This window comes from Pinus tabuliformis, chromosome X (assembly GCF_031772625.1).
Source record: "Pinus tabuliformis cultivar Carrire ecotype Pingquan chromosome X, CPIR1, whole genome shotgun sequence".
Lineage (NCBI taxonomy): Eukaryota > Viridiplantae > Streptophyta > Pinopsida > Pinales > Pinaceae > Pinus > Pinus tabuliformis.
This window is the reverse complement of record NC_142308.1, coordinates 1250853348-1250866136: the sequence shown is the minus strand read 5'-3', so window position 1 is coordinate 1250866136 and position 12789 is coordinate 1250853348. Positions and strand designations below refer to the sequence as shown.

At 34.6% G+C, this 12789-nt stretch overlaps 1 pseudogene; it reads left to right on the top strand.

Moving 5' to 3' along the window:
* The first annotated feature begins 2239 nt into the window (after positions 1-2239).
* On the top strand, positions 2240-3880 carry LOC149144513 (protein trichome birefringence-like 25; annotated as a pseudogene).
* The last annotated feature ends 8909 nt before the right edge of the window (positions 3881-12789 follow it).

Genomic DNA, 12789 nt, shown 5'->3' with positions numbered 1-12789 from the left:
ATTTAATTGAATTAAATTGTTACAACTGAAATTAACTCAACCTAGGCTCCTAAATTTAGGAATCACTGCACACAACTGAATTTCATGCCCCTAAATCGAATTAACTAAGATGATTGAGTTGAAAAAACCATCTCACCTCAGTTAACTCATCCAAGCTTTTTGTTGATGTGAAATTTCGAATTTTCTCAATTTGACTAAGCCAAATAAAATTAAGGATTTCTCACTGTATTTTTCAACAGCATATACATGCATACATATAGATTCTTAGATGAGTTTGTATATATTTAAGCCATCCTAAAATTGAAATTCCCACAAAGTTAAAACCTTAATAAAAAAAGAAACCTACAAAATTAGTAATTGACGTGGTTAAAATCCATTTCAATAAATATAATAACTATCATAACCATATAAATCCAATACATTGGATAGTCATTTATTAAATTGGGTTAGGAGATATTCCCTCGAGATATTTTGAAGTATGTTCCAAAGACTACTTTCCTATCGTCTATCGACTAACTAAATCACCTTAATTCTCGCTTTTCTTTCAATTTGATCATTTGGTCTTTAACAATCTGGGTTGATTCAAAAACCATAAATTGTACTTTAGTTACCATTTTGAATTGATAAAATTAGTGCATGTAGATTATTACAATTTCAATATCCAGGGATTTGGGACAAAATCTCCATAAAAGGGAACAAGTGATTTGGTTTAATGCAATTTCATTTTGTACTATACATCTTTCATTTCATACCTAAAAAATGAATGAAAATTCCTTAATTAACAAATTAAATTGGTATAGAGTTAATGGTCTCTCTTTCCTTTCAATTTGATTTTGTACTTAGCCAATAAAGAAATATGACCCATTTTATGAAGTGAAATGAATTGAATTATTAATAACATAATATGACAAGATAAGAGCATTTCAAAACAAAATGACATTCTCGGATTCCATAAATGAAAACCAAATCGAAAAAAGCAAAATTTAATTAAGAAAGAAACCTTCTGAAGTACTAAATGATTATTTCAACCTCATTAACTATTATAAATTTCAACTTCTATTAAAAAAAAGTTATTAAATTGAAACATTAAGAAATATATCTTTCATTATTTCAACCTCATTAACTATTCCAAATTTGAACTTCTAAAAAAAGAATTACTAAATTGTAACGATAAGAAAGTTATCTTTAATAAAAAAACCAAATCCAAATTCATGAAAGAGACCTTCTAAAATACCACATGAGTTCTTCAACCTCAAAAACTATTGTGAACTTCAACCTTTATAAAAAAATATATTAAGTTGAACCAATAAACAAAAATATCTTAAGAAATACCTTGTAAAAACTTAATATTTATTGACTAAATTAGCTTCAATCTCGATAGAATAACAATCTAAATATTCTATATTTATTTATTTGGTAAAAAAATAAATTTCAGAAGGTGAACAAAAATATCAACAAGAAACTACTTCGATCTTTATAGGAAAACAATCTAATTATTCTATATTTACTAGCAATTGCCCCTAAAGGTGCAAAGATGCACTGAAGGTATGGAAAGTTTGGGAAGATCATCTGGACAAGATTTGGGAAGATTTGTCTTTCATCGTTGTGCTTAAAGTAGTAAGTTTGTCTTGAGGTTATGCATACAACATCCTGAATGAATAATCACCAAAATATGTGAATTGTGTGTGCAGCTGCAAAAACTATCACAAATTTAAGGATTGGGAGTGCGCTACCCCAAAAGTCTGTTACTGCACAATTTAACGGTGGCCATGCAGGCCCTATAGATAACCCTACTAATGCAATATCAACACCCTAGCAAAAGGTTGAAATCCATGCTAATAATTTAACTATTGGAAATTGGCTAGAACAACCATGTGATTGTGAGGACATGAATGGGTATGTTTAACATGACTTGTTTCAATGTGTTGATTCCCCTGAAATGGTCTCTGTAGAGAGTGTTGTTGCCCTCTCATCGTCTGATTCAATTCAGTTTTTTGTTTTTTTCCAGTTTGCCATGTAATCAGTTGTAGTCAATTTATCCAAGTTATGCAGTCTGTGGGGTCTATTTCTAATTATTATTTGGCTTTCAAGTGTGAGTTTTTTTTTTATTCTTCTTCTGGCTTGCATTTTTTTGGGAAATGGTGTAGTTTCTTGTGCCATTTGGCAATTCCATGGTTTGGATCTGAAATGATTTTTCCCCCCTAATGTGGTGAACCCAGTAGTAGATTTGATCACATCTATGGCTGTGAGAGTGGTAATTAAATATCTCACACTTTTTGTTTGTGTTTCTTTTGATTTTTAGGGACTCCATCAGAACGATTCTTGTGTAGACTAGGAAGAGGAAAATCGTAATCAGATGCAATCTCTATTGTGTATGCTTTCTCATGTATGTTTGAACATAAAAACAACCCATTACAAAATAGGAACGTTGTTGTCTTTCATATTCCTATGATTTTCTTGCCTTTTGATGTCCAATTGAAAATGTATTCAGTCTAGGCATGCAAAACATCCTAAAACCACATATAGAGAAAAACCTAATGTAAATGTGCACTGATATTTTGCATCATATAAATTTACATTAATGGTACTTTGGTCACCATATCTAGTAAAAAACATAGAGGCAAAATTTAAGGGTGTCCCTCAAAGAGTAATCAAGATTTATTTCGACGTTTTAGACCGAGAGTGGGTGGCTGTGCTGCCAAATAAAGATGCCATCATTCTATCCTCTGGCCAAAGGTTTATACGATGAAGTGTCTACATTATGAAATCAAATAAGTGTCAGGAAATTAAAGTCAAGTAGTTGGGCTTCTATTGTTCCTTTAGACATTTTATTCAAGATGCATTCAATGGGATCCTCTTACTATCGGGATTGAATGGCATTGCCTTCCTCCAATCTTTCACAGTAAACCATTTTGAAAATGGCCAATGGGACTCAAGAGGCACATGCAATAGTTGATCCAGGTGGATATTGGTGGCCACCCACCTATTCCACTTGGACCCCACCATTGTTTCTTTCAGTTTTTCAGTTTCCTTAATTGTAGAACATTTTACTATTTTTGGCAGTTTTTCGGGTCCTGAACTTCCAAAGCCATTTTGAAGCCCTAAATGGTGTTTTTTTTCAAAAACAAGAAAACATTAGATATTGATTAACATATGCAGTCAAAATTTATAATCCTTGGATAGATCTTTCTAACAAGGTATTGTGCACGTCAAATGGAGATCATATGCCAAAGTTACGACCCCATGAAATTGATGTACCAATTTACCACAACGGGGCCCATATTTTTGGCACTTTATCTCCTAGGGTTAGGTTTTTGGATGTTTAAGTTTTTCCATTGTTTCTCAATAATAAATAGGCCTTCAAGTCTCATTGTAACATAGTTTAGAGGCATGTATTCTCCACATCTCTTTTCAAAGATAAGCTACCATCGCCCGAGCTAGCTTATTTCCATTCTGTATGTAAGCATATTTCAGTTCTTGATATTAATAAAATGAAGTTTTATTTCTATTGCATCATTGTTTTTATGTTTATATCTGTATTCTGTTGCTTCCTTGCATAAGTCTGGATCAATAGGACAATGTCGTACAAAAAGGATGAGGTAAAACTCAACAATGTTGAGAAATAAATGCATAAGATAGTTGTGAATGAGTTCAAGTATGGAACAAAGGAAGAAGCTCCCAATAGCCTAATCACAAAGCTGGTTGATACATACTGTAATCTACTTAAGCTAGATGGGCGACTGGAAAAATACAGGGACCCTGATTTTATATCAAATAGGAGAAGTAATCAACTTGCTCCAATTAACTAATTGCATTGGTGATTGCCTTGCCCAATCGATACATAGAGCGAAATTTACTGCAAATGAGCAAGGATATTTAATGATTTCCTTTCATAAAAGTTTTCCTTGCTTCCTTGCCTTTATTCTATCCAAAATGGTTTTTATCTTAGCATTACTGCATCATTTAATTTTTCCATAAATAGCAATAGGAGCTAAACTCCAAAGAGCCCATTATTTCATTATGTTCATGGAAACATGCATCTAGGATTATCATGTTCCTATCACACTGTTAAATTTCCTATTTGAAGGCTCAAATAACTTATGAATGCTATATTGTTGTTGTAATAAGCTATGAAAATTATGCAGATAGAAAACAAAGAGATGTGTATAGATGTTTATGGTGGAAAACAACTATTGGTAAATTGTTAGTGGTTTTTTTCACAACGTTCCACTAGAAACTCAACTTTGTAGGCTCTCTTGGTATTGCAATGTCAATTCCTAATCGTGTAGTGTTCCATATTGTATTTTTCCAGTTATAATGACATTCATTGACTTGTTGCACAATGACATTACTTTGCATTGTGTTATTTGAAAAGTTTTCCAAGCAATTAAATATTTAAAATATGGCAAGCATTTAAAGATTGCAACAACAAAAAATTGTGTCAAGGAACAATTTTAATGAAACCCATCCATATAACCATGTATACTTGTTAATAGTATTTGGTTGGTTGGTAAAGCAGTGTCATTATTAGTTTTTTTCCAAGAGAAAAATAATCTGTATATAATATATATTTTCTTTTAAATAATATAAAATATTTGCTTCAAAATTTCTATTCTTTATCGATTTTTATATATTTCTTCTTTTGTTCTTGACAGAATATTAGTAGGCACTTGGAATGTTGGTGGAAATGTGTCACCCAATGATTTGGATATTGATGACTCATTAGGTATACAAGAGCAAGTAGATATGTATGTCCTTGGGTAATTTTCCTAGTTGAACTTTCCTTATTTGAGTCTCGTCGTTGATTATTCTCTAGCTATGCAGGGTCATTATTAGTTTCTTTTCCAAGAAAAAAATAGTCTTTATATAATATATATTTTCTTTTAAATAATATAAAATATTTGCTCCAATTTTTCTATTTTTTATCAATGTAACAACTCTGGTTCAAAATTCATGTAAAAATATATAAGACCATGGTCATGGGACACGTATTCCAAGCTAAATGGTGAGCAAAAGCATCCTAGTGGGTGTTCATTTCGGTTATTATGGCTAAGGAAATTGGCAAAGGAAATGGAAAAGGCTTTGGAAAGGCAAAATGACTTTTTGGCACATTTATTTTTGAAAACTAAAGGAAAATAGGAGAAAAGGGAGCTAAAAGGTCACAAGTTGCATGTGAGGAGGTGTTGAAGCCCCGAAAATCGGGTCGACAACAAGGGGGATACCCACCCGGTCCAGACCTTTGTTGGCAGCTCCTTATCCGTTTGGTATAGCGGGTCCGACTGGGGATAATGGGACCAGTTTCCCAGTCTAAGGGTGTGTGTGTGCAGAGTTGGATTATGATGATCTAAGAGTTCTGATCTAAGCTACTTTAATCTAATTTTATGCTATTGTAATCTAATAAAAACAACACATCTAACCTATGCTAACCCGGGGTGTATTTCTTCTATTATGGGATCTAAAGAGATTTCAAACAATAACTGGTAATAAAGATCATTCAGTTATCATAAGCATAGAAATCAATTAAGATGAACCACTTTGCATAAAAAGTTAGGCAAAACAGTTGTGAACAACATATCGCATACTAATTTATTCATATATCAAACATAAATAAGTGACTCCACCGTACAAAAGTTCCAAATGGTAACTCACACATTCATGAAATAACATATAAACAACTGAAAACTATATATCACTTCAAGAATATAAGCAGAAATGGCCAAGAGATAAAAGTACCATTTATGGCTGGTCCTACCCATAAGCTTCAAGTAATAATGATTTATCTCTCCTTGTTCTGATATCTACTAAGAGTACAAAAGTGTAACATCAGTAGCAGACATCAAATGAAAAAATTAATAAACCTTGATCCATTCATTCATCAAAACCTCCTCTGAGGGTGCAGAAGTGCATGTTCTGAGGACAAGTTTTTGACAAATTTCCGGACCCTTCTCCAAATGCATGAGAAGGGTTTAAATACTGCTAACTAAATAACTTAATTACATAAATTTCGGATACAGTTTAAAATGACCGCCCTTTATCTAAGTAAACTTATTTCTAAAAATTGAATCTAATTTCTAACTATTTCTGCATTTTCTCCTTAGTGCTGTGAGTATGCAACATTTGCCTGGGAAGAGTCGGCTGGTCGTCTTCTGCTTTTGTTTGAGCTACGAAAATAGAAATGACAAGCGCTGGCACCTCTTTTTAGTAAACTGGAAGATATTTTTGAGAATCATCTTCTGGTTGAGCGAATTTACTGCGTGTATGCTTGGTAACAACCCAGATTCCTCTTAGTTGCCTCTGCTTTTACTATTTAGGCTTCCAGACTCGTGGATGACTAAGAAAGTTAGGGACTTTTCTTTCTGAACAATTTTCTTAGCGATGCGCGATTAGCGCTAGGCGCTAATCGCGCATCAAAAACTGCCTCCGTTCTTTGATCCAGGCCTTTCTGGTGCGTTTTCCGCCTTTAGCGCTTTTTCCTTTACCAGGCATGAGCTTCAGAATTTTGTAAACATGCTGCTTTTGTGAGTTTCTTGACCTTGAGTGTCGAATCGCCTATTGATATCAGTATCTGTTTAGTAACACTCTGAAATCTGCGTTTCTGTTGTATGCGGCATCCGTGTATGAGAGCATCTCTTCCCTGTTCTCCGAGCATTGGCGCTTTCCCCTTTTTCTTTAGATGTTTCCTGCAGTTCACGCAAAGGAAAAAGTAATGATAATAAATTTCGACATGAAAGCTTCAAGTTCTACGAATGTGTAAAATCATGACACCCACAGTGAACTGACTCTTTGAAAAACACAAAACTGTCCTTCGTGAATACCTTGACGTACATTCATTAATTTTCTTTAAGCCGTGCGCTCAATTTTTGGTTTAGGGACAGCTTTTCTTAGGTGTTGGGTCGAGGAAAATTTGCGATGGGTGATTTCTGTGACTCGCAGATCGCATATCGCAGTTTTGCGTCATCGTAGTTATCGCATAGATCGCAGTATTGCGGCATCGCAGATCGCAGTATTGCGGCATCGCAGATCGCAGTATTGCGGCATCGTAGATCGCAGATATCGCAGCAATTCGTCAAGTTATTTGTGTGCTGCTTATGCAATGTTGTGATATGTGATATCGCATATCGGCCATCGGAGATTTTCTTAAGATTAGTCATTTATGGGCGCTTCTCAATGTATGCGATGTGATGAATTTCGCGCCGCTTCTTCGCAGTTGTTTTAATGTGCTCATAAAGGGAATGCTTGACTCTTCTTCGTGCGATGCATTTTTTAGGAGTATAATACAAAAATTTTATAACATATTTTTGGATTTTTGATTACTAAGGGTCTTCACTTCTTTAGCGTTATTGCTAATACTAAAAGGAATTAGGGGGGTTGTTGGTGGCCACAACAGGAGAAAATTGAAGGAAAATAATGGAAAATGAAGAAAATAGAGTCCTCATTGATAAAAAGGCTTTTGAGGATCAGTTGGCAAGCTTTTTCTCAGCTTTGGAGCAAGGAAGGGAAAAGCAAGCAAAGGAAGGACAAGGAAAAGAAAGGAAAGCAAAGATCAAGCAAGGAAGAGCAGGATCAAGCAATTTCAGCAAGAATACTTGCAGGTAACATATTGCATGTGTGATTTCCTAGTTGGTTTTGACATGCATGGATTTGCATGTTGGTATATGGTTCTCTTGTTGTCAGTGGCATGGTTTTGTTGGGTTATGACAGTGGTTTTCAGCCTAGCCTTGCCTCTTTCCAGATTAGCCATGTTGTGATGGGATTGTTTTCTCAAGTTTGAGCTTTGGAATTGCCAGATGGTTTCGGAATTTGGGGCAGAGGTGGTATTAGGAAAATTCCCAAAGGCCTAAGAATCCATTGACCGGTTTTGGAATCCCAAAGGGTAGTGATCCAATGTGGATTGTTGTAAAGCTTGAGAGACTGGTGTCTCGGTTTAGGGCCTAGTGATTTGGGATTGTATTGTGGTAAAGCCTGAGGGACAAGGAGATAGAAAATTCCTCAAGGATAGTGATGGAGTCCAAAGGCATTCCTGACTCGATTTGATTTTGTGATCTCAATGTCGATTTTGGTGAGATCATGTTTTGGTGAGGGTGTAGATGGTTTAACCTCTGGATTCCCTTGGTTTTTCTTGGATTGGTTTATCCATGAGATCCCACATTCATGCTTGGAACATGGAACAGGGATGACTGGATGAACAAAAAATAATATATACATATATCTCTCTCTCTATCTCTCTCTCTATATCTCTATATATATATATATATGTATATATATTATTTTTGTTATAGTCATATGTATATTATTATGTATATATATATATATATATATATATATATATATATATATATATATATATATATATATATATATATATAAATAAATAAAAATTTGTTCATCCATGTCTACGGTTGGGTGGTACGTGGAAGTCCCAAACCTCGTCAAATTTTCCTATGTTTAATTAAAGCTAAGTTCTCTTGCTTTTGTACTTGTTAATATGTGGCTTTAATGGTTGTTATCTCATTGTTATTTTCATGGTTTAATGTTGGTTATAAGCATGGTTATATGACTAGTTATTGTCATGGTTATTTCATGTATTTACTTGTAACTGAAAGGATAAGGGGTGCACTACCTAATTTATGTCAAAACAGTTAAGGGAAGAGGGCGATGGTCCTTATTTTCAAGTATCATATGATTTATCAACCATTTATGCTTTGTATTGTATTCATTTCCTGTATATTGCATTGATGCCAAGTGTTTGACAAAATGTCAGTCTCAGTTGGGGATGGTCAGGATTAGTCCTGGAGTCAGTTTATGATTTGCAAGTCTTGTTATTATGTAAATCATGGATTCTGTCAGTGTTATTGAATTCTAGGTAGTGACCTGGGCTCTGGGCCTGAAAAAGTAGTTCAAATCTCGACGACATTGGCACAACACTGAGAAAAATAGTCCCTGGACATTGGAATGCCATGTTATGGGAGCATCCAGAGCCCTCTCAACATTGGCATGCCCATAGCATGGGATATTTTGGGGTCAATTGGTCAAAAAACTCAATGGGACTCGGGGGCTAGTGACCTAAGACGTTGGGATGGTTCACAAGGGTCTTGTTGTTGAATTGAGGCTTCTGTGATCCATATCAAGTTTAAGAGAAGATCTTCGACGAAAATCACAAGATAAATCATTTGTCGACGCGTTTTGAACCAACCAGTGTGGTTCATCGTCAGGACAAGTTGAAGAAACAGATCCAGCTTAGCATGTTAAATAGTCTGAGCAGAGACTCCAACAGCTCAATCGGCCAATGGCTAATTTTGACCTAAGGACCCAGGTCAAATTACTATTCATTAATTTAATAATATTATTATTTTAATATTAATACAAAAAATATTTTTTAAAAAAAATTAATTAATTTATTGGTTATATATATATATATATATATATATATATATAAGTTATAATATTAGGTTATTAATAAAAGTTAGGATTCAAAATAGGTTAGTTTAAGAAGATAATTACTTATTTATTTAAATTATTCACTAATTAATGTTAATATAATATATATATATATATATATATATATATATATATATATATATTTCAATTAAAATCATACAGTTAAGGTTAAAAATATCAATAAAATAATTTAAATGGTTAGTTAGAAAAGGTAATTTAATTAATTTAATTTAATTATTTGTTATTATATATTAATAATATAAGTAATTTTTTTTGTTTAATTAAGTTATTTATTAAATAAAAATAGTCTTGATATTATTAAGGAATTTAGACTTCTGTGATCCATAACATTGTTAAGATAGTCTTCGGCAAAATCACATAACCAATCTTTTGTCGACGCGTTTCGAACCAACCAGTGTGGTTCATCGTCAAAATATTATTATTAATTTAATATTATTATTTATGGAAATAAGTTAAATTAGGTAAGATATATAGATAAATAAAATACCTTTAAGAGTTAGTTTATTAAAAAAAAAAAAAACTTTAATATAATTTATTTATTAATATATATATATATATATATATATATATATATATATATATATATATATATATTAAAGTAATAATCTTCGGTTATTTAGATAAAAGTTAGGTAAAAGACAGTTGAAAAAAAATAATAATAATAATAAAAATAAATTAATTTAACAAATAAATTAATTAATTAATTAACTAAAAAATAATAAATAAATAAAAATAAATAAAAATAAATAAATAAATAAATAAATAATAAAATAATAAATAATAATAATAATAATAATAATAATAAAAATAAAAAAATAAAAATAATAATAATAATAATAAATACATGTAAATATAGGGTATATAAATCAATAAATAAATAAAAAAGAGAGAACGACAAAAAAGGGGAGGGAAAGGAAAAAGACCAAAAGCAGCCACAGAGCAAAACGGATCAACGCCAGGAGGAAGGAAGGCTCTAAGGGGAACATAGAAAACTAAGGCGACAGGGCAGGGATCCAACAGCTACTGATTTTCTAGCCGTCATCTCTATTGAGATTGTTAGGCCTTCTTTCAATCTCAATAGCTTCCCTGAATTTACGATGATGGAAATGAGCAATCTTAGCAACAACCTTGGCCTCCTCAATACAAACTTGATGCTTGGTCTTTTCCACATGCTCCGCTAACGATGAAGACTTGGTTCTCCCATGTCTTAGGTCAGCTGCATGTTCGCTTATCCTCTGATGGATGGAGCGTCCTGTTTCCCTGATATAGGGGGTTCCACAAGAACAAGGGATCAAGTAGACACCCTTCATGTCCATAGGGTCAACAGGATCTTTCACCGATCGGAGGGACTTACGAATGGTGTTGAGGGGCCTAAAGGTAGAGGGGATATCATACCTCTTAAGGATCTGAGCAATTTTGTCTGTGGTTCTTTGAACATAGGGAAGATGGACTCCTAGTCAGCGCTCCTTCGGTTCTTTATTAATCATCGCATTTTTAGAGGCTTTAAGGAAAGCCCTCTGACCTAGGCGCCTACTGTAGCCATTCTCCACAAAGACATTAAGGAGATGGGATCTCTCCTTATCAAAGCTCTTATTATTAGAAATCCTAAGGGCACGAGTAGCAAGGGTGTTAAGAACACCCATCTTTTGAGCAGGGAAATTGTTGTGGGGAAAAATGCCTATGCAGGACGATCCTACCCACCTAAGGTGTGACAGAGCCTTAGCAACAAACAGATACAGCTATTCTGGTTTCTTCCTTTATGAAATGTGAAAGAGGGGAGATCGATAGACTTATCGTTGTCTTCCGTTTGTCCCTCGATCTAGATCCTCTTCTCTTTGGGTGTTCCCAGCTACTTGCCTCCTCGTTTGCTCAAGAGAACAGCTACTTGATTCCCACGAGATCACAAGAGAACAGCTACCTGTGACAAGAGAACAGCTACTTGCGACAAGAGAAGAACACAACACAAAGGAAGATATTCATATTCATAAATGATTCAGGATTAGAAGTAAATCAAATACACTAATGCAATCATACAAATACACCAGTATATAGGAGAAAACCAAGATAGCTTTATTGATTGATAACAAGGTTCAGGAAGAGATACAACCCAGAGGGCTCCAATCCAACATCTCTTTCCCAGCAGAATGGAATTCCTTCTTCAGCTCCCTTCAAAGCATTAAGCACCCAATGTTTCCAGTCTCAAACCAACAGCAATTCTTTGCAATAACAAAATTCCAGCCTCCAGATCTCATGGAAGAGAGATCCATATATAGATGTTTGGAGAGAGGATGAGTCAGCTTGAGATCTGACTAGTGTCCTCTCCCTCTGTCAGTTCTTGAGTCCACTTGGAGGTTCTTGCTTCCACTTGGAGATTTGGAACCTCTTACTCATCACCAGTCGAATTCCCTGAGGCAAGTCATTTTGGAAGCTTCCTGAGCATTGACACATTGAGGAATGAGCCTGCCACTTGTCCAAACTCGCTCAGCGCAGGTAGCTAGTGTTGGAGTTGACATTCAACGCAGGTAGCCAGTGTAGCAGTTGACATTCAGCGCAGATGCTCAGTGGAGCAGTTGACATGATCCTGAATTGACTTGTTTTTGAGTGGTTTCAGGTGGAGAACTTCTGTGAATTGCTGTGGTTAGTTAGCCTTGTTCCTCTAGGGGTAGGAACAACATGTTTAGGGACTTTGGATCCCTTAGATTATGGACATTTCATGCTCAATGCTGTAAGGCACAAAAATGTCTATAACAGTTGCCCCCTAAAGTATGAGGCCGTTTATCGGGTGAAATGCTTTATCCAGGAGGGTCCGAAGTTCATCCATTTGCTGGGAGGAGACCTGTAATAAGATACAATACAATACATTATGATTCATACTGCTTTCATGATCTAGCTGAGGCGGGCATTCCCATGCTCAGCTTTATAAATTCATTTTTGTACATAGAACAGACGATCGTCTGATGGTAGACTGATAATTTTGGCGAAATTATCATCCTTTGAGTAGGATGATCATCTGCTGCAATGATGTACATGTCAAATGTCTTTATCTTTCCTGAATATATATCGCAGCCCGGATGGATGAAACTAGATCTGGGGTCTTCAAACTCGTTCGATCTTCACTCTAAGTACAAGTCGATCCATGTGAAAATTGCGCTGAAGTCGAACATGGAAAGACATCGCTTGATTACCGGTCAATGATGTAAACCGTTAACAAGCGCGAGAGGAATCACCGATAATGATAATGACCCTCAAGGTACTACAGTACAATTCATGTGGTGTGAATAAAGGACTTGGCGTCGAACACCACGCAAAATCTTCTGGTCGAAGGTCATT